Here is a 21372-nt window from a genome sequence, read left to right as displayed (position 1 = left end):
CCCCCCTCTCCCCCCCTCCCCCCCCCCCCCCAGCCAGCTCTCTCACCCTTCCTGTGGAACTGCTAGCCCTGCATCGGAGTACCCAGCTGCCCCCCACGCCCCACTCAATTTACTTACCTTGGGCTGCCAATGTGGTCAACTGCATGCAGCAGAACCTAACGCATATTTAGATAGCTCAAAGTAAGCTGCCTAATTTGAGTCAGGTTATCTGAATGCTTATTCAGACCCCAAGTTAACATTTGATTTTACAGATTACGGAGCATTTCTATGATACACCAAACATCCTCAGCTCCCATTGAACTCACAGCCTCACAAGAATACTTGCCAACCCCCAGTATTGTAGATTCCAGTGAATTTTGTTTGTAAACTGTAATACAAACTGTAATACGATCAAAGACCTGGAGAAACAACTCCTTAAGATCCTATCTACCCTAGGCAAATTTTGCGCACACAAAAAATCTTCATTGCTGAAATTGAGATTGCTGCACTACTCTCTTTAGAACGAACATTCTATATCACTCAAGTCACCCAACTGGTTTTAAAAGCTATAAAGATAAATTAAAATTTGGCTTTATGGTACCTTATTTTTGAATGGTCTATACTTGAAATTTTATATTGTTCTTCAAATTTTTATGACAATTAATTCTTTTCTCTAGCAGATACTTAAGTAAGGAAAGCTCAGGACCTTTCATTGTATTGTGTAGGTCATGAATATTTTGAAAATGAGAAACCAGAACATATCAACATTTTTTTCAAAAGAAACCTAAACTGCAATTCATCTCTCTTCTCTCTCTCTCTCTCTCACTCAAACAAATGAAAGGGTTATTTTTGTGGAGATATTTCTATAACTAAATATACTTAAAGTTGCAATTAAAAATGAAAACAAAAATACAACATGATTTGCAGACTTGAAATGGAAAGTGTAAAAGGAACCTAATTACGTCTTCTGCTAGTAACTAGAGAATAGAAAACTAAATTTGTATTAATGCAACAGTGTGCTACTAAGGACACTTGAGTATCACTGACTTAGATGACCATGAATGTTAGTGTTAGGGAAATTTCAAGGAGTCTTTCTTCTATCAGGCACAAGGGGCGGGGGGGAGAACACATCTTTTACAGTTAAGTCAGAAATTAAAAATTAAACCCAGCTGCTTTGCTAAAATGAAATGTTCACCCCCTGCTGTAGTGAAGGGAATTCCTCAGCATCTTATGAAAAATTAAACTCTCTGCATCTTACACAGCAACATTGCCAGTAATTTGTGCAGTTTGGATTCAGATACATAACTGACTGATAAAAATGTTATCCACAATTATTTTCCCAATTTTGTTAAATTCCTAATTAAAGAAATTATGCATCATTTTTGCACACAGCAATGTAATTATAATCACACAGTTAAAATAGAAAATAGAAAACTGAAGGATTGTTAAGCTTACCTGAGTGATCCTGGAATTGATTGAGGTGTGAAACATACTATTGAGCTGGCAAAAAAACTTCTCATAAGGATTGAATTCTACTCAAATAGCAGCTCCCAGGGGGTGGGGAGGCAGTGTCCAGCCCTCCTGCTCTATGCAGGAAGACAACTGGGGTAGGGTGACTGTCCAGTCTCCTCTTGAAAACCTCCAGGGTAGGTGACTGCAGTCTGGACACCCTGACTGCGAAGGAATTTTTCCTGGTATTAAGTCTGAAGCTGCCTTCCAGGAGTTTATATCCACTGGTCCTGGTCTTCCCTGGGGGTGCCCTAGTGAACAGTTGTTCACTGAGCTCCTGATGTTCCCCTCTGATATAGCAGTAAGCCGCTACCAAGTCCCCTCTCAGTCTTTTCTTCTGTATGCTAAAGAGGCCCAGGTCCCTCAGCCTCTCATCATATGGCTTGCCTTGCAAGTCCCTGATCATATGGGTGGCTCTTCTCTGGACCCTCTCAAGCTTTTCCACGTCCTTATTGAAGTGCAGTGCCCAAAACTGGATGCAGTACTCCAACTGTGGTCTTACCAGTGCTGAGTACAGCAGGGTACATCTCTGTGGTGTATTCTGGTCCCACCTGAAATAGTGTATTTATAGGAACTACATACACTTCCAGAAACTTTCCAGAAGACCGACTCTAGAACAGAGTAGAGCAGCAAGTGGTTCAAGAAAAATATATTTAAAGAAAAAAAAGCATTAAAAGCTACAGATGCTCCCATCCTGACCCAAGCACAACAAAACTATCCAAAAGATAAGAAAGAACTGTTTAAGAGAGTACAACTCAAATTAGAGTAGTGAGTGAAAACTTAGAAAGTGAGGGCTTAGGCTGACTTTAGGAAAAAGCTGCCTGATTATTAGACTCAAAAGTGACTAAGGAGTCATCAGCCTGAGTGTACAAAAGATAGAAAATAGGGAGTGGTTCTGCATTAGAATGGGGATAGATGAGGTCACTGGTTATCAGAAAAAATACAACTTTTTCTGACCCTTTACACGTGTTATAAAGTTAAAGATGAAGGAAATGTATCATTAATAAACTTCATAATATCTTTGAAAAGCAGGGCTGGAAGAAATCTTCAGAGGTTGTCTAATCCAATCCCCAGCCTGGGGCTGGAACACCCCTATCCAGACCATCTTATACAAATCCTTTGCCTAAACTATTAGCAAAATCACACAGTCAACCCTGACATAACCATAAGATACAACACCCTAATCTGTCACAGGTAATACACAGGGTGACAATGGCCAATGCCCTGCTGTTTATGAAAATGTATGCATTTAGACAGGTTCATATAATAATTAAATGTTAAGTGGCTGAAGGAAGAGTTTCATTACAAAAAAACCCCAAGAAAATTTGATACCTCATGAGATCTGTGATTGTTGCTTTATTACCATCTCTAGGATTGTGAAACACCAGCTGATAAACTCTGCACTAAAGACTCACTTTACACACCTAAATGACCCATACCCAGTCACAGAACTGCAGTTGCTGGCACTTACACGCAACTTATGATTCAGCTTTGCCTGTACTAGGTCAGTGAGCATGCTCAGCAGGGTTAGACTTCAGCTAGGCAGCTGGGAGGAGCAACAGAATCGCTCAGTCTGGGCAAGTCCCAAAATTTTAGTTGGGCAAAACCCCATGACAAGTAGGCATTAGGCTCAAGCATCACTCAGACTGCTCTCCTCCCTTTCACCTCAAGGTGAAGCTGCACTGGACAGCTAAAAGAGGAAGGTGTATGTGGATGCAGAAAGAAGAGTATGAGTCAGAAGATGTATGGCTTAGTGGGATAGATCTTGCTCAGGAAGGAATAGGACATTAGGTTCTGACATGTATCCCTGTTCCCAATGGTGCAGAAACTTTAAAGGGCTGTTTATCAATTTTATCCAATGACTATTAAGATACAAGGTATAGGTGGTCACTTTCAAGAGGCACCTGAGCAGTATCTAGCCTGCAGACTAGTGCTCTTGGGAAGCAGGAAGTAAAGATTTAAATCCCCTTTGAATGAAGGGGGTCTACAACTTGTTCCTCCAGACCCAGGGGTGAGTGCCTTAGCCACTAGCCTACTGGGCTAAAAGATGGGAAGCCACTCTTCTTTCTCCCCCTCTCATGGCTAACTAGAATCTCAAACTGTGTATTAGTGTCCCAAATTGCAATTACACAGCTATGTGCATGCTGTCTAGGCACAAAGTGAAATAAGTTTTAGCTCTGTATGTTCCAAAAGACTCTGTAAATTATTCCACCACTGTCTGAGCCAGACTAAATAGAATTTACCTAAAAAGCCTGGAGAGGAATAGCAGCCTTGACAAAATAAATAAATAAATGGATACCAAGTACCATTCACAGAACCCATCTTCAGTTAGGTTATTAGAGCTTGGATTCATAATTACTCATATAAAAAAGATATGCTTAGCACTGGACTATGTTACTATTTGGGATTATCTTGATCTTAATACCTTCACTGATCTGCCTTTAAGAATGTGTGCCTTTGGACCTTGTGATTTGCCTTGGTCCATTTGAGCAGTGTATAACTTCAGATAATAGTTTGTACAAATAATACTTCTTACTTGTCCTATTAAAAGTTGTTTACAAACATTATTGGATTAATCCTAACAGCTTCCATGTGAAACATTTAAGTGTTATTGCTTCTTTGCCAAGAAGCTGCCAATTCTAGAATTTTATTGGGAAGGTCAGTTTTTCACTGAAAAACAAACTAGAAAAAGTGCTCAGGTGATACTGGGGTCACTTTTATTGACAACGTAAAAAAATAGCAAAACGGAGCATATGCTATTATATAACAGACTTCCAGTCAAATACTTAAAAGGGGTGCAAGACAGAAGTGACGATTTTTGCCTGATCTAGCTATAGAAAGTGGTCTATTGCTAAGACCAAACACAAGTGCATGGCTGCAGATAGGTTAAAAAATGCAATTGGGTAAAAATGTGAACCTTCATTGCATGTGGGGTCAGATGTTTCAAAACATACTGTCTTCTATAACTTCTGTCTGCACTGCCTCCCAGCCTGTCTCTGTTTTCACAATGGGAGGGAGGAAAGGGAACGAAGGGAGTTTGGTCTGGGGTTTTTTCAGTCCCTGCTGGAGGGTGGGGCAGTTGTACTGGAGTTCCCCCCACCCCCCCTCAGTTGGGGGGCTCCAAAACACACACCCCCTTCCAGCACTGTCTGGGGAACCCCTAGAATGAGTTCCCTCTCCTTCCTTTCTGAAACAGGGACAGGCTGGGAGAGAGGGGAAACCAGCTGTAGGGTCCCAGCCAGCAGCTAGAGTCCCCTCTCCTCTGGAACCAAAAATGAACTTCTGTTTGGTCCAGGGGATTGTTTCAACTAAGAATGCTTCCTGCAAAGTGTTCTCAGTTACAGTGGGGAGCTGCATTACTGTCTGTGCCCAAGGTCTCTCTCTTTCCCCTTACATTTGGACCACATGTCTAGACTAGGAATTACACTAAATATAAATTTTAAACAGACTGTATTATTTTGGGTTGGCAGAACAAGCTGTGTTTAAGAAATGTTAGCTGACTGTAATTCATCTTAGGGAATCTGTATGCAAGTTGTCTAACTATTTCTAGGTTATTATTAGTGATGGATATTAAATACACATAGAGAAGGAAAGAGATTTAAGTATTTCATTTAAAACTATAGTAGAGTCCTCATTTATTGTAAAGTTGATACAAACTTGAAAGTATTAATTAAAAAAAAAAATCACACACCAGTATGTAAAATACGGTATCAGTCTAATCCATGTATTAAAACACTAGTGGCTCAACCTCTGGCCTTCAAGGCAGTGTTATCTGGCCCATGGAGCTCCACTGCCACCAAATTTCTGGACCCATGGGGAGTGCCGTAGACCATCTGACTGCCCCACACACAGATTCAGGTCAGTGGGGGAGGGGGGTCGGGCCAAAGCTGTATCAGGCAAGCAGGGCCAGGGCAGTATACAAAATCACTCCATGGCTGGATCATCCCCATGGACTGACCCCACATGCCAAACCCAAAATGTATCTGGCCCCACGCCACTCCTCAAGCTGGCTGGCCTGGAAGTTTGAACACCTCTGTATTAAAATATGAATGCACCCCCTTATGCAGGTCAGAAGAACTTAACCAGATTCATGGGATTTCTGATTTCCCGCATCATCGTTTATTTTCATTGACTGACATTTTCAGTAAATTGCTGCTGTGTTCAAATGGTGGGAAACAGGTTGTGGGACAAGGAATGTTAGACCCAATGTTAGTTATTATACAACATGTGTAATGAAAAGGACTACTGTAAATTTGCAAGCAATTTTTAAGATAAAAAAATATATGATCAATTCCTTTAGAATAAAGGCACAGGACAGACATTCTTTCAGTGGATGACTGGCATGTTCTAAGAGTTCCTGCTGCTTCCCTCAAATTCATTAGAAAGAAGCATTACCTATATATACATATTCCGCAAATATAGATGTTTTCTTAAATCCATGCTTACAATCTATTTCCCATCCTCAATTCCATTGCTTTCTACAAATTTCAAGTCACTCTGGCTGCACAATACATCCCATGAGAATAGTCTGTAGATCCCAAACAACTCATAATGGTGTCGTTTTGAAAATTAGACTACCATGCTTCATAGCTCCAGAATATGCAGTTAAAGCTAGGACATTTTTAACTACTTAGATAATTTACTAATGGGAAGAAAGCAAAAAAAAAAAAAAAAGCAAAAAAAGCAGCAGTAAGTTCTGTGGCAACAGAGTATAATGGAGTGTTACAGACTTGAAATTTAGTTGCTATTGTGAACTCACATATAAACAAAACTGTGTATGCATAATACCATAGTGGATACCTTGTGTACACTGCTCTGATTATGTGTGGTAGTTACTGCAGATTAAGAGCAGTGTTATATATATATATAACTGGAAATCCTCCAAAAGGTCTCATTTCATTAGGTAGTTTACAGCTTCCCACTTGTGTTGAATCTGAGGGATTGCAGGGTTTGATGGTGTATGCTTTTAATGGGCCCAATTTTGTCTAATTGGTCTGCTTCCATAGTACCATTCTCTGTTCCTAGGAATCAGCTTATTTGAGCTTCGAAGATTTGTAATCTGCACAGCAAAGAGAAGGGGAGGGAGCACAGAATGAATAAACTAGGTGGACCTATACTGCATAGTATAGGTTTTAATGCAGGAGGGAGGGAGGGAGGAAAAAAGAATCAGAGAAGCAGAGACACAGAAATTGATCCTGTCCAAGCATTTATGTAAAAGAGAAAAGAAAAGAAAGAAAAAAACCTCAAAACAAAGCCCTGCTATTGTAAAAAAGAGCATCCAAAAACAAATTTTAAAATGTGTTTCTGCCATTGACCAGTGTTCACAGGGAGGGAGGGGGAGGTGGGTTTAAACCTCATACACAGCAAGGGAAGACTAAAACAGGGGTTCCCAAACTGTGGTATGCATACCCCTAGGGGTATGCAAGACATTTCTAGGAAGTACATGGGAGAGATTGTGTAATGGCAGATTTAATTTTCATTATAATAATAATTAGCATTTAAGGGGTTAAAATATAAAACATATGCTGGTACATGGGCAGCTGGTAAATCTGGAAGCAGGTACAGAATAAGAAAAAGTTTGGGAACCTCTGTTCTAAAACATGCTCTGGGGGAAAAAAAGTATGATGGCCTGCTTTGTTCTTACCTGGGGTACAGATTATATTGGCAAGAGGAATTTTACCTTCCATCATCAGGCCTGCAAATTTATGCTAGGACTAGAAATTTGGGCTCAATTTCCCTCCCCATTGTCAGTGTATCCATTTTTACCATTAATAAAGATGTTGCAGGCCAAATTAGTCACACCTGTTCAGGTGGACTGAAGGCAGACATGAACCAATATCAGTGGAGTTATTTCAGAATAACAGAGCCAATCAAGCAGCCAAAGCTCTGCATATGATTGAACTCACTCTTTTAATTCATTTCATTTCATGGAAATTCATCTGCTGTTGAAGGAGAGGGACATACTTATGAAAGGTTATTCAATAGTGTTTGCTATCTCTCTGAATTCTAAATATAATATTTAATATTTGTCCATCCTTTATATTTGAGAGCAAGCAGATAAGATTGCCTTTCATCAGTTTTCTTTTTAAGATGATAGGGTTGATGATGTCCATAGAGTAACTTTAAAGCAACCAAGTACAAGCAAATATGCTAAAAAAAAACAACGCCTTTTAGTTTGTATAGAGAAAACAAACCATGCTGTCATGAGCTCCCTTAACTAACTTGTATAGCAGAATACTAAATGCAGCAGAAAACAGCTTACTGTAATGTAAACAAAGTCTTGCAAGCAGTGCTAACAGGACAAGTTTATTTAATATAATATATTACACTAACTCATCATTGGTACCTTTCAGTTTATACTCCTATGGTAACAAACTGTTATAACAAACAGAACCCTTGCCTTAAAATCCAATATGAACTAGAAGACACTGTAATTTTTCTTTACTAGTAGAAAGGGGGGAATAAAAAGCTTGATACTATTATATGGAGCCAGAGTCAGAGCCGCAGCAGCTGCCACCCTTTCCCCTCTGCTGCCTTGTATTCAAATCCAAGATGGGGGGTTCTGTCCATTTTCCAAGATTTGGCCCCAAAATAGAAAGCAAACAATGTTCCCAGATTACAATATGCTGTTGTTTATAAATAAGTGAAACCTGCAAGCGTAGCTCTGATTAAATTTCTTCTGTAAAAGAAAATATCAGTTTCACTTAGATTTCACATAGTTTCATTTTTCCTTGCAAGCTTTCCTGACAACTATTTCTTTTAGTTTTAACCAAGCAAACTTTTTTTAAGGACCCTTTGTTGAACAGGGACCTAAACTATCAGGTATATGCCAAGGTCCCCAATACTACTTCATATTCACAGTCATATTAAAAGAAAAAGGCAGGGTAGATTTGCACCTTATACACTAAGCAAGGGGGTGGAGGGGTTGTTGAGGTGTGTGTGTATATAAAATATAAAATAGAGACAGATTATTTCAGATTAATATGGCTAACTACTTCTCTCTACTCATGGATGACACAATACTCAGTTGAATAAAATGGATTGCAATCAGTCTACACAAATTTACTCAGGTATGTTCATATATCTTCTTTCTGAAATCCACCCCCCCCTCCCCTCCCCACTCTCCTTTCCTGGCTTTTGTATTCTAATCACTTTCTCCATTTCATACACTGTTCTGATGCTGTTAGCTAAGGCTCACAAAAGCTTCTGCTATATGTATCTATGTTGTTTGGTATGCAAGTCATTTTAAAACCCAAGGTATGTTAAACTACCACCCACCCACCCCTTCCCCACAATGCACATGCACACAAATACACACAGAAAAAAGGAGTGGGACTTCCAGGTTTGACAAAACAAATGTTCGTGTTAAAACACGATTCCGTACCTTTCTGGTCTCCCCCCTACCAGTAAATAAAACACTTAAATCTTCTATAAACATTCACCTTTGGGCTGAAACAAAACAAGTGCTTTCAGGCAGAAAATAACTTGTTCAGAATATAGAATATCTGAAAATGAAGGAAATTCTTCTGCAAAGGTTAAAAGTGTGACCATAGCCCTGATACCCCTGCCCTCAACATGTGGGGTGCTGTGCCTCTAAAAAGCAGTGAAGTAGCAGTTCCTGAGCACTCCCTCTCCCCTGAATTGTCAGAAGTTGCATTTGTGGCCAAACCTTTAAGCTTCTCTATGAAACTTAAGAGGAAGGCAATACTTAAACAGGAATTAAGCCACACTCTTTGAAGTGGTTAAGTGATCCCACTCTTTCTCCTCTTCTTCCCCCACCCCCTTTTTATGTAGATAAAGAAGCTTTTTATATAGATACAAAAGTTTGTCCAAAGTCTTTCAGGAAATTTGCAATACAGCAGGGAAACAAAAGTGTTTCATAATTCTTTTTCATGCCCAGCTTTCTTTCCTTACAGTTCAAGCACTGAAAATTCCTTGGAACACTATCCTTTCCCAGAAAAAGATATATAATTTTGCTTTTTTTTTATACTTTACATATGGCTAATAAAAAGCTTGCGAAACATTTAGATAGTATTAAATAGTTGACTGCTGTTTTTAAATAAAATAGTTTAGAAACTCTGACATACAAATATTGATGTATAGTAGGGACATTCAAGGTCATGAACAGGTGATAAATGCTATTTTAAACATTACAAAACTAGGACTGAATCTATCCCGCTGTATACATTTCTTCTTTGAACATTCAGAATTGCCTTATTTAGAATAATTCTTCAGTTTGCACTAAGAGTTCCTCTCCAACCTCCATCTCTGTTCTTTTTCTTTTCCCAAGCATTCAAAATACACTTTTCCCTCTTTTCCTAAATCAACAGATTTGGCTATTGAAATCAGCCATCAAACCATGTATTCAGCTGTCAAGCTTCTGTACAGGAGATGGCTCATTACTCAGCAGTGTGTGCATAAGATATTTTTCTAGCTAATCCATTGGTTTCCTATAAAGAAACAATGCTTAATTTTTTTGCAGCTCTTTTATTATAAAGTGGAAAAAAACATGTTATCTATGGAAAAGTTGAAGTCAAGATGACAAAAGGATTTACTCCTTTTCTTTTGTAAATGTTCAGAAGATAACAGCCATTAGTAATCTACAATAAGGAGGAGGAAATAATTTGGGCAAAAATATTAACCAGCTTTATTTGAATGAGCAAATTCATATGTTTGTGGTTGTAGGATCTCCATGCAAGGTGCAAACCTGAACTACTGCAAATTGTAAAGCAACTGTAGCTCAGGATACCTCTCTGCAATGTTAAGTTAGGTAAGGCCACGAAGCCATGCTGAATTAATTATTTATCATTGCTTGTATTGCAACAGTGATTAACAGTTGGCTTCCTGTTGTGATAAGAACAGCTAAGATCAGCATCACTAAAATTCTGAGGAAAGCAATCATTTAGCCATTTCATAGATAAGCTTGAAATAGATGTCAGGTCCTTAATACAGAAGAGAAAACTCACTACTTAACACACTTTCAGAAGGAGTGTGGCAAATTAGACACTTTTATGATTCACAGTAAAACATCATATCTTTGTGTCACCATTTTTCAACAAAGCTATATACAGAAGTTACTACTTTCATATAAATATAGGTCAAGTGGTTTAGGGTAAGATGTTTACACCCAGAGATCCTGGCTCCAGTAACCACAGAAAACCTAAACAGGAATTGTTACATCTGATTATACTGTGTAACACTATTTCACATTCTCTTCTGAGAACCAAGAATAGAAACTAGGGGTTCAGACAGAAGTGCAGCTCCCCACTGTAACTGAGAACACATTGCAGGAAGCATTCTGAGTTACAACGATCTCCCAAACCAAACAGAAATTCACTGTTGGTTTCAGGAGGGAGGGGAATTTAGCTGCTGGCTGGGAGCCTGCAGCAGGTTTCCTCTAGCAACAGCCCCTCTCTCCCAGCCTGTCTCTGTTTTCAGAATGGGAGGTGGGAAAGGAAGCAGAGGGAGCTCATTCTAGGGATGATGCTGGAGGGTGGGGGTAGCTGAATTGGACCCCCCACCTCCGCCCACCTTGGGGGCTGAAGAAAACCCAGATCGAATTCCCTCTGCTCTCTTTCCTCCCTCCCATTCTGAAAACAGTGATAGGTTGGCAGGCAGGTAGACATAAGTTACAGAAGATAAGCTGTTTAGAAACATCTTCATCTGACCCCTCCTGCAATGAGGCTTCAGATTTTCACCTAGTCTGCCATTTTTAAGCAGTCTGCAGCCACTTGTGTCTGGTCACGGCTCCAGACCACTTTCTGTGGCCAGACCGGGTGGAAATTGTCACTTCTGTCTGTGCCCTAGGAATTCTAATACCCGGCACTGTAAAGTTGTCTTGTCAATATTTAGGTAACCCTGTAAGAAAAATATGCATTTTGTCCTTTTTTGTGGGAGGATCTGCCCAAAGATTAATAACATACCTTTCCTTCCAGTAGCTTCCATAATAAAAGTGCAAGAGGTGTCTGCTGTAATCCTTATTGAGGACCCTTGTATAACAGCAGTTTGGAGAAATTAATTAAATTATTTTATAATAATTCATTGCATATGAGAAGTGAATCTAGATTGTACATTAATATTTGTTCTACTACTACATTTTGTGTTTTTATTTGTTGATGAGAACCATTAATTTCAAATTGGATGGAGTACTTTAGAGGGCTGTCTTCAAGCAACTTTCCCCTAGTCATCCAAGAAGCAAAAAACCCTTTCTGTGCCTGGTCTCAAAAGGTCAGAGATTGATTTTATAAACCTCTCTACAGGAAACAAAATGCTAGCCTCCAAAAGTACTAGTCTAGCACTTCTGGGGCCCAGGTGTTTCAAAATGTTGCTAATGAGGTATAACATCTTTTATCTGTCAGTTATCAATTTGAATCCTGCCCAGAACTGAGAATTAAGAAGTGTTGCCATTTAATAAAATTATATTAGACCATATATGCAATGAGTTTGGTACACTCTGATTCCATCATACAAACTCACCATCATGCTCTGCAACAGGATGTAACTGCCTCTTAATACGTATCAATACTGGGCCTCAATCTCAACTGTGAAAACAGTGCATACAAAAGAATAGAATTTTATAAGAAATGTCATTACATTTTTAGTAAATATCCATAACAGATTATTTCTGCCCCCTGACTAAAGATGGATAAAAAGGTTTGAAGATAGGTTCTTTAGCTCCATAACATAGATGTCTGCCACTTGAGCTGAAGGGTTTTTTTTAAGTGGAATTAGGCTGTATTCCATGTACAAAAGCTCTTGAGAAGAACACAACACAGGTGTGGCTGATGGGTTATACAAAGCACAGGAATGTTAGGTATCCAGCTTTCTGGGTTCAATGCCAGAATTTATGAGCAGTTTTAGCAAAAGTTCCTAGTTAAACACCATAGAACATGCATTTGGTATTTTCATGCTGAAATGCTTTGAATTATGTAATACAGTGACAGAAGTCATTGAAGTGACTACATATAACCTTTGAGTTACTTTGGGTATAAAAAAAAAGACAAAAATGATACTTGTATTCCTCCTAGATTGATGTACGGGCCTTGATACACGTTGCACTTTGACCTTGTCAAATGTTGATCTGTGTTAGTGGTAGCTTGTGTTTGGAGCAGCCAAACCTTAAGGCTAAAAGCCTTTTCTTACTATCCCCCACCTGCACAACTGTGACTTGCCACTAAAGGGCTGGTGAGCAGGGGCCTGTTCAGGGGTGTGTGAGATGGGTTGGTGGGGATGGGAACATGAAGCTGGGAGGCAGAGGATTAATGGGATGGGGGTAGGTAATGAAATGGGAGGTGGAATGGAAATGGGGGTGTGAGAAGGGTGGTAACATGATGCAAGTCAGCCACCAAAAGATAAGGTAGGGGGAAAAAGAAGTTAAAAAGAAATAAAGAGGAAGTAAATTAAAGAAAAAATCTCCAATTTTAATAAATTAGGATTTGGGATTGGGGTGTGGAGGGGGACCCGTTTGTGCCCTGCAACATGCCTAGCTGGCATATGCTCTGCAGGCTGTTTGCATGGGGTTACACTACTGGTGGTGGAAAGGTCATACCCCCGTGGGCAGGTGGGGGAGTTAGCTTGGTCTCAGAAACAACTGCTGGGCAGTACAGTTCAGGGGGTAGAATGTTTATCCACACAGAACAGGAGGGTGGAGAAGGGGACAGTGCATCTTGGGATGGTGAAGGACTATAATTTAGGAGTGGCCACACATTAATGAAACACAAGCTAGGTAACACAGATCAGAGATAAACTTGGCCTGGAGTGGTATAATTTTAAGCCACCTAGAGTATGTTTAAAACTAGTTTCAGATGTTACTGTGTGGACAACCCATGAGTTAAGAGCTCCAGAAGCCACCTAAAATTAATGTGTACCAAGGTCCTAAGAGGCTTGGCCAGCAAGCATTATGATGTGCACAATCTAATTAGCCTCAAGCAATGGAGGGAAATAGGGGACAGATCATACCACATGTTCTCCTGGTTCTTAGCATGATGCTGAACTTTCCATTATGCTGGAGCATCTTTTTTGTTTTGTTTTGTTTTGTTTTGTTTTTCTTGGGGGGTGGGTGTGAGTGTGGGGGAGCGAGTTGGTTGCTCTCCTGATAAAGATGCATCACAGGAGGACTGAAAATGGCCCCACCTGTGTTAAGGGGAGTTGTTACTGATTTTTTTTCCCTATAAATAAATTGAAATTCCACATAGGTGGACTAGTTGAGGTTCCACAGATGATTGCATAACCTCAAAAGCATGGGTATATCACAGCCTGGTTCTTATTCTCCAATAGACATGCTGTAGAGTTACATATGAAGGACTCTGGGGTGGCAGGTACAAGGTGGCTAGAAATAATTAAAGTAGAACATAAGGAAAGCCAAACATTAAACAGAGAGAACTGGTAAGCCAATATTGCTAATCCAGCCAACTGAGTAGTTCCTGGAAACAAGGAAAAATGAAAACCTGGCAATTTTCAGTATTCTATTTATATGGGTGGGAGGTACTTATCTGCTTTGTTCCCCCTACCCCTTACATTTCCCGCCTGCTATTTCCATCTGCCTGGGCTGGCATAGGAATAACCCCAGGAGTATTAGGTTAGGTTCATATTCTAGCCTAGCCTTTAGCTCTCAGATACTTGAGACTAAAATGAAATGAACATATTAGAAGCCATCCAGATATCAGACCTAAACTTTCAAATATATTATTTCTGCCTAAGGAAGCACAGACATTGATTGATTCTTATTATCTAGCCCTGTCCTTTCTGTAGGTGACTTACGTAAGAGCCCTCAAGCAATATGTTCCCTGAAAGCACTTCAGAACGTTACTTTTATAATCAAGAAAGATTTATCTAACATTTTGGAAAATTATTTATGGCTGTTCATTCATATGAAAAAGGGTGAACTGACTACAGAAAAATAAAGGAAGTGATCACAAAGGTGGCATCCTAAATATGCATCATAAAGTATGGAGAACCAACCCCTTGACAGATGGCCACAAATACTACTGTGTCCTACAGTCTATAAACACAGAAAGGTTCAAATGGGCTGAGATAGCCAGTTATGGGCAGCTGAATTTGTGAAACACTGACTCTTTTTCTTTTCTTTTCTTTTCTTTTCCTTTTCTTTTTTTTTAAATTTGGGGTGGGGTGGGGGGCTAGAACTATACCAGAAAGATGCACTGAAATTCACTTGAACTTTGAGATATCCTAAATTCAGCACATCTCTTTGCTGTGGGTGCAGTGAGACCAAAATACAAGGGCTTCATTAAATTGTCCTTACACACACAAAATTCACGCAGTTACTAGAAGTCAGAAGTGTAGCAAGCTCTTTCAGTGCCTCCAGCAAGGATGGCAGGGGAGAGGGAACTTTGCTGACCCCTAGAAAGCAAAGGCAGGGGAGCAGGGAGGGAATGTCTTTTCTGCCTGGAATCTCCTCACTTGGGCAGCAGCTGCTACTGTGCTGTAGAAGTGCAGGCTTGGCCTGCTGCAACTGCAGGACAGGAAGTGGCTCAAACACCCCAGGGCTAGGGACAGAAGTTACACATAAACCAGTTTACATGATTAGAAACTGGTTTAAACCTGTAACAGAACAGAAGCTCAGTGTACATAAACCAGTTTCAAAATGGCTGAAACTGGTTTAATATAAACCAGGCTGCATGTAGTATCTGAATGAACTGATTTAGGTTAAACTAGTTTATGAAACTTCTATCCCACGTGCCTTCCTGTTTCAAGTTAAATCACAGTCCCACAGCATATTTTCTAGCCCTGGGCTGGGCTATACTGTCTGCTTCAGAGAGCAGGGCTGGCACCACCCCTCTGTTCCCTAACTGGAGTAGTGAGGACTGGCTGACAAGTGGGGGAGGTGGGGAGGCAAGTCCAGCTGAGGATTCAGCCCAGTCTGCAGGGGGGCTTGCCCTCCCTCCCAGGCAAACCATGGCTGGGGGCTGGGGCCAGCAAGGTGGGTTAAACACTCCTTCCCCCGCTCAAAAGTACTGCTGGGCTGCAACTGTGGACTAAAAATCCCAGAGGCACCTGGAAGCAGGAAGTGATAAGCAACTCTGCAGAGTCCTACTGTTGTGATTTTTTGAACTGCAAATCCCAGAGACCTCAGGGGCAGCAGGAAGAGGAAGTGAACAGAGAGCCATTCTCTTTTGCTCCCCACCAGTTTTTGGCATGAGCCATTACAGGCATGTTGCTGCAATCCCTGAATCAAAGGTAAATGTCTGGTCGCTTCTATTTCAGTTTAAGCTCTGCAGTTTAGAGTAACCTTTAAAGGCTGAATCAATTCAGCTTCAGGCTTTTTGACTGTCTGTACTTAGCCCAGAAGCTGCTTGTGGTACCCTATTTACTACCCTCTACCTCAGCAGGAGCATGACTGTTCTTTCCATGGCAAATCCTCCCCGGGGGGCTTAATTCCACTTAGACTCCTTAGGGGAGAGGGATGGGGGCCACACTGGCACACCTTCTATACCAGGGGCAGGCAATTATTTTGGGCAGAGGGCCACTTACTGAGTTTTGGCAAGCCATCATGGGCCTCATGCCAGGCAGCCCAGGTCAGATAAATATTAATTTTCTAAACATTTCAAGGGCTGCATTTTGCCCACCCCTGTTCTATACCAATGCTAAGGGCTGATGCACTGCCTGCCACACATGCCCAGCTACACTACTTCTAGAAGTTGTTTTTGTCAGGGTAAAATCATAATTAGGTTTCTTGAATATGTCACCACATAAGGTCAAGGTGTTCATGCAGCATGCATAAGTCCAATTTCTTTTCTATTTTGCTCAGAAAATAACACAACACTGAAGATGACTAAACTATTTAGTCTGATGAACTGTGCTGAAAATCTGGTAACAACTGATTCTCTTGTCATGTATACTTCATGAAATCAGGACATGAAAAATTCAGTTAACATTTTCAAAATCTTACAAAAGTTTGCTTCTTTAGACTAAGGATTCCAACATACTTCATCAGTTGTTTGAGTTAAAAAGGGAAAAAAAAGACTTATGGTGTGGTGCTGAAAGAAAATATATAAAATATAAATTGTATTCTTTCTTCCCCTTTCTGGGGTGAGGGTGAGGTTGGGGAAGAGGTGCTTAATCTCTTGCCTAATAATGTAATCAGCCTTTGGGGATAAAAAAGATTATGTGTAGATTAATCATTAACCATCATTTAAAGGACCTACTTAAAGAAACATTTACTGGCATAAATTTCCTTTAACCAGCTGTTATTGCTACAAAAATTACTTTCAAAAAATAAATTCAAGAGAGGGGGGAAATACCATTAATAACATGTTTTTAAATATCATGGCTCAGCTGCAACAAATAGCTGGTTTGGAGGTAGATGTTAGAGTGCAAGTACAGCAATTATCTAAACTACTTGTTTGCAAATGTTACTGAACAGGACTGGCTTTCTGACATCACTTCTTGAAATGCCTAGCCTCAGTGATTATGAAGCTGTGTCATGATACCTGAAAGCCTTTACAAATTGCTTGTCTCTGAAAATGCTATTCTTTTTTTTTAACTGTTACACAAACTTAAATCGCTCCAAAGCTGTTCTGCATTACTATGCAAGACACTGAACAACTGAGAACAGGCCCCAAATTAAGAAGTGTTCCCAGGAATAGAAACAGCAAGCTTGTCATGAAGATTTCAGACCATTCTCTCTTTGGAATAGAACACTATAGGCCAACTAGCTCACTGGAACTGTTCAGTCAGCCAGTGGAAATCTAACAGTGGATCTCTCTATGAAGAAAATGGATGATGCAGGAAGAAGTGATGATAACTAATATCTCTTACGGTTGTGATACAGATTACCATTAAACAGTCACAAAGGCATTAAGAATGGGAGCATTCACCCATTAAAGGGTGTTAATTCATGCTCTAAATGTTTTAAAGTTATGCCAATTCAAGCAAGGGTTATCTTTGATCCATTTTACCAAGGTCATTCCAGGGTATTGTTAATTTGCTGCAGGGAGATAAAAGTTCCTCAGGCATCCCAGGATGCACCAATCTCAGTCGTTCCCACTCCTTTGTTCTATGGGTGAACTCAACCCTCCTGAATTCTAGTGCCCTGGAGGGTGGTGTTCTCCCCAAGCCAAAACATCCTTCTGCTCCCAGCACACCCTGTCCACCCAGGTCCAGCTCCCACAGTTTTGCTTCTTGCTCTAGCACCCCTGTGAAAATAACTATAGCAATCCTACCTCCATGAAAAGAATGGGCCAGAGAATGGAAACCACTAGGTGGGCTGGAAACTGGACCCATGCTGAGGTGCTGGACTTCACTGCCATCAGGGGTAAAGAGAAAATACCACTACTGCCAGGAGCTGGAAGGGCAGCAGGCAGAACCAAGCAGCTTATAAGAACATTGCCCCAGTGTGGCACGTATGCTGTGAGTCCACTAAATCTCAGCTCTGCCCTGGTGTGTGATTACTAATCTAGGTCCCCCTGCTAATACAATCCCAATTCAGTGAAACAAGTACAAGATTTTGGTCCTTTTTATTTATTTATGTATTATTCTTTTTCACTTTCTCTTTACTTTTTCCCTCCTGCCATTCAGTTCAAACAGTTTTCTCCCCCTTTCCTACTCTCCCACCCATGGCTCCTGTTAGCTGTGGAGTGAAAGAAGCCACAACCTCCATGATGATGTATCTACCTGCAGGCTATATGCCACTAAACTGTTTAGTCTGATGAACAGTGCTGGAAATCTGGTAAGAACGGACTCTCTTGTCATATATACTTCATGGAATCAGGACGTGAAAAATTCTGCGAACATTTTCAAAATCTTACAATGTTTTGTATCTTTAGGCTAAGGATTCTAACACACTTCATCCATTCTTTGAGTTAAAAAAGAAAAAAGATTTATGGTGTGGTGCTGAAAGAAAATATATAAAAAATATAAATTGTATTCCCTCTTCCCCTTTCTGGGGTGACCTGTTGGGGAACAGGTACTAAATCTCTTGTCTAATAAGTTAACTTAATCACTCTTTGGGGATAAAAAAAAGATGTGCAGAATGCAGATTGATGTGCCTCCTCTCTCACCCCAGAGGAAGGATAGAGTCCTGGCTTCTGTCCACCCCTTGCATATCAGGACCTCAGGTTGCAAGTCAGTTATGCAGGTCTGAGACAGCATTAAGCCTTAACTTGTGGCTACTCTGAAACTGTTCTAACTTGACAACAGCATACCATTTTACAGATTTAAAGGTAACCTGTGAAGTACTCTGTAACAACAGCACCTTATTGTCAGAACCTCCCGGCACCCTGCCCTAAACCATCAGACAAAGTTCTGAGAGGCTAGCGAGTCTGAAAATTGCCGATGAGGCTGGATGGGAATGTTACATCTCCACGTGTGCCTGCATGGAAGAGTCAAAAAGAGGTTTCTTTCTCGCACAGGCACCCTGACCAAACAAGTTTCACCCACACAAATGTCCCCCTCCCCACCCCCCACACGTTTATCTGGTCTTATCTATTTTGCTTATCAATTTTCACTTAGATGCTCTCCCTAGAACCTTCTATGGACAAGTAGAAAACCAGTATTGAAAACACTGAAACCACCTGAACGATTATTTGTAGAGATGAGATGCTTTTAATTCAATCTACTTAAATGGTTACAATATATTATGTGGTCTTCAGAAAGATTCCCAATACAGTCAATGAAAGTTTTGTTTTAGTGCCAAATAGTCTAAATCCTTAATTATTTGTTAAAATTTGGCTCAATTGTCCTACATTCATTTGTAATACAATTTCCAGTCAAGCATTCTGGGCTACTAAACTCTCATGGAGTCTTTCAACACACAAGGACAAAAACACTGAGTACTGTTCATCTTCCAAAGCTCAAGTACTACTAATTAATTTTCTGTTTGTTCCTGTAACTTGTGACATAGGTCTTTATAGCCTTGTTAGCCTTGTTTAATATTGTCTGTATGCAAAGTCATAAATATTACGTTTACATTATTTATAGGATAAAAACAAAAAAAAACCCCTTAAACTCAGTCAGTTTGGGATAAGATCTGTTATTTTGTTCCCATGTTTCTAATGCAAGTGGCACTCCTCAGTGTACTTTCAAATGAGGTGCACCGAACCCAAAAATAGAAAAATCATTGGTGAATGAAATCCTATATCTGAGCATTCCTAATGATACAACAAACTTGCCATTTAGGAAAATACTTTGGGTATTTACTATTTAAATACTGCATTATAATTAACTTCAGTGGATTTTTAAAGTGTTTTTAAACAGATTTGAGAACAATGAAGTCACACCTAAAAGGCCCCATAAATGATCATCATTTGTATCATAGCAACACTTGTATTACAGTAATATTTTCTGAGGCGCTTTAGGATCCTGGCAGATGTTATACTCAAGACCAGTTAATTTCATGTTAAGTAGTAACCCAGCTACACATTCACACACTTAATGGTGCAATAAAATGGAGAATATGCCACAGAGTCATTATACAAAGTTTGTACTGAAATAACTTTTTGGCAGGTTCCTATTACATCTTAAATTGAATGTGGGGCTAGGACAATCAGCTGATCAGGCTTCCTAGCCATGGGGACACACCTTAACTCTCATGTTCCCCAGAGGCTAGGAGCACTGATTAGCTGACTGGCTTGCTACTTAACAGTGTAGGGGAAGCCCAGCATCATGAACCTAGGCTCCCCCTGCTCCACCATTAGGTATGTTTGGGATCTGATCCTAGATCCCATGATCAGTCCTGCTGCCTTGCAGGAGGCACAACTGTTGGGATTGTGGATTGGATCCTATCGCACCTTTAACTGAATGTCTACCAAGGGCCTTAGAGAAACTCCATGAAAGACAATCGGTGCCATGGAAAGTTCAAACAGCTAATTAGAAAAGAAAGGAACAATTACTGTTCCGGTTCAACAGATTAGAACCTGATGTGCACAGAAAGTATGCAACTACAAAGGTCTTGCACTGTGTGGCTGAGCTGGGCTGAACCAACGTTTGTCCAAGTCCCGGTCTGTGCCTGAAGCCATTTTTTTTTAGTAAGGAGTAATTCTTCCACAGAGTGATTCAAAGCTCCTTAGTATAACAAGATCTGTATATCTTAAGCACACATGTAGATGTTAGTTATATGATTGCAGTTAAACAACAGTACTTCAGATACTTAAAAAAAGAAACAGTGCGTAGAGTTTGAATATCAACTATTTATGACATGAGTAAGTGTATTGTGATCTTAAAATTACATATTTATGTAATTCTATTTTTATAAAACTATTTTCTGAATAGTAAGAGGGAGAGCAAACAAGAGAAAATACAAGTCCTTAGCTTGGTGCTGTGTGCACTGCTCAAAGAGCTGCATTTTGCACCAGATTCATTGACAAAAATCATGAGCCCTGGAAGCAGGAGGCAGGAGCTCAGGACTGTCCTCTCCAGTATTGCCTCTGTCTCGGCAAATTTTGTGTTCCTGGACACATTGTAACAGCTTCAGCCGGATGAGTGAGGACGAGGCTCATTAGCAGGATGAGTGAGGACGATGCTCATTCCAAACTAGTATTAAGCCTAGTGGTTAGAAATCAGCTGTGGGAGGTGGAAGATATGGACTAACTAACACCCTCTTCAGCCTTAGGGCCTTGTTACACATTGACTTTGAACTGCTCAAATGTTGATCAGTGATAGTGCTAGCTCAAGTTTGGAGCAGTCACATATTCCAACCAGCAGGGGCTTTGAGGACTGAAAGCTAAGAACAACCCCCTCCCATTCTGGGCTTCCGCCTTCCCCCTAGGGCTACCCCCTGCCCTCTTGGCCCTCATGGCTCATACTCTGTCCCCTATGATATCCCCCAGCTTATTTGTAGTCACCCGCCCAGCCCAGCCCAGCCCAGCCCAGAGAATGGCAGCAGTGGCTGGGGAGGCACGGGTGCCCTTCCCCCCCGCCCTCCCCCCA

The 21372-nt window shown here is 40.5% G+C and overlaps 1 protein-coding gene across 1 annotated transcript in view; it reads right to left on the bottom strand.

The window, feature by feature from the left end:
• CHRM3 (cholinergic receptor muscarinic 3) overlaps positions 1-21372 on the bottom strand; it is a 505262-nt gene that overhangs the window by 467564 nt on the left and 16326 nt on the right. Inside the window, exon 2 of the mRNA XM_025213771.1 lies at positions 11965-12029. The gene's annotated coding sequence lies outside the window, so the exon portion shown is untranslated. The remainder of the gene's footprint in view (positions 1-11964; positions 12030-21372) is intronic.

The sequence above is a fragment of the Alligator sinensis genome, unplaced genomic scaffold (assembly GCF_000455745.1).
Source record: "Alligator sinensis unplaced genomic scaffold, ASM45574v1 scaffold93_2, whole genome shotgun sequence".
Lineage (NCBI taxonomy): Eukaryota > Metazoa > Chordata > Crocodylia > Alligatoridae > Alligator > Alligator sinensis.
Note: the sequence above shows the minus strand (reverse complement) of the source record. Positions and strands in the feature narration are given on the sequence as shown.